Raw genomic sequence first — 1,701 nt, 5'->3', positions numbered from 1 at the left:
AAATAAATGGGAAAAAAAAAAAAAAAAAAGAAAAACCACAAATCAAAGTAACTAAGAAAAATAAAAATGGAATGACAAAAAGAAAAAAAAGAAAAAAAAAGCCAGTCCCTACAATGTGTTTTGGGAAGCTCTGTTCCAAAGCAAATAGTTTCTGGGAAGGCTGAGGGGTTTGCTTGTTTTGTTGTGTTCTGACATAGGGCCATCTTCTCTCTTATGCTTTCAAATTCTCCAAGGAGTCTACTTTTCCTACATTGATCTGCCTTCAAGTTTACAGTGAAAGCCAAAATCCTCTTCATGGCATATGAGTTCTCTTTTTGCATCATGTGTACTCACATGTGTGTGATTAGTGGTCTCTGTTCCATTGGCTTTTTTTTTTTTTTTTTTTTGAGATGGAGTCTTGCTTTGTCACCCAGGCTGGAGTACAGTGGTGCGATCTCAGCTCACCATTAACTTTTGCCTCCCAGGTTCAAGTGATTCTCCTGCCTGAGCCTCCCAAGTAGCTGGGATTACAGGCGTGCACGACTGTGCCTGGCCTGCAGTGTTTTTTCTTTTTTTTCTTTTTTAGCCCCCTCTCTCAAAAACGTCCTGTAATGTGTTTTCAAATCAGAAACTGTAATGCCTTTATCATTGTTTCTTCTTTTGAAGACTGTTGGGTTCTTCATTGTCTCTTGAGATTTCATATACTGGTGAGGTTGCTACTTTTATTTCCTCAAAATGGAATGTGAAATTTTGAAAAACACTGTATTTACTCTGTACATCACATTGAACATTATGAACATCTTCAAGATATTATTTCAACCTTTTGAACAAGAGCATGCTGATGAATGTGTTTTATGTCTATGTATTGGTACATTTTTCGTTTTTTTTTTTTTTTCATTTGTTTGGTGGGGGTAGGGTTTCACTCTTCTTGCTCAGGCTGGAGTGCACTGAAACAATTTCAGCTCACCAAAACCTCTGCATCTCAGGTTTAAGCGTTTCTCGTGCCTCAGCCTTCTGAGTTGCTGGGATTACAGGGATACGCCACCACATACAAACTTAGAGCCTAAATAAGTCTGTATTTTTAGTAGGTACAGAGTTTCTCCATGTTGGTTAGGCTGGTCTTAAACTGCTGACCTCAGATAATACTCTGCCTCAACCTCCCAATGTGCTGGGTTTACATGTATGAGGAATACTCCCAGCCAACATATCACTTTTATCTCACAGCTCCTAAGATTCTCTTTTCTGTGACTTTTAAAATAGTTAATTTCCGGGTTTCTTTTCTTTTCTTTTTTTTTTTTTTTTTTTTAGATGAAGTCTCAATCTGTTACCAGGCTGGAATGCAGTGGCGTGATCTCGGCTCACTGTAATCTCTGCCTTTTCGGTTCAAGCAATTCTCCTACCTCAGCCTCCCAAGTAGATGGGATTATAGGCGCCTGCCACAATCCTCAGCTAATTTCTGTATTTTTAGTAGAGAAGGGGTTTCACCATGTTGAGCAGAATGGTCTCAATCTCCTGACCTTGTGATTGGCCCACCTTGACCTCCCAAAGTGCTGAGATTACTGGTGTGAGCCACCACACCTGGGCTGTTTTTTTTTTTTTAATATTTTTGTTACTTACACTTTTCTGATTTTTTATAGTTCTCTGTGTTCACAGTTCACTCATTAACTTATTTTTAATTTTTTTTTTTTTTTTTTTTTTTTTTTTTTTTTTTTTTTTTTTTTT

The 1,701-nt window shown here is 37.6% G+C and overlaps 3 protein-coding genes across 3 annotated transcripts in view; 2 read left to right on the top strand and 1 right to left on the bottom strand.

Moving 5' to 3' along the window:
• Positions 1-1,701, bottom strand: part of LOC116543866 (zinc finger protein 429-like) — a 785,602-nt gene that overhangs the window by 212,979 nt on the left and 570,922 nt on the right. The window lies entirely within an intron of this gene.
• LOC116543870 (zinc finger protein 430-like) overlaps positions 1-1,701 on the top strand; it is a 123,787-nt gene that overhangs the window by 226 nt on the left and 121,860 nt on the right. The window lies entirely within an intron of this gene.
• LOC116543879 (zinc finger protein 726-like) overlaps positions 1-1,701 on the top strand; it is an 86,306-nt gene that overhangs the window by 80,873 nt on the left and 3,732 nt on the right. The window lies entirely within an intron of this gene.

Source organism: Sapajus apella, unplaced genomic scaffold (genome assembly GCF_009761245.1).
Source record: "Sapajus apella isolate SASKATOON/1434 unplaced genomic scaffold, GSC_monkey_1.0 scaffold199, whole genome shotgun sequence".
NCBI classification, from domain to species: domain Eukaryota; kingdom Metazoa; phylum Chordata; class Mammalia; order Primates; family Cebidae; genus Sapajus; species Sapajus apella.
This window is presented reverse-complemented; position numbering and strand designations above follow the sequence as displayed.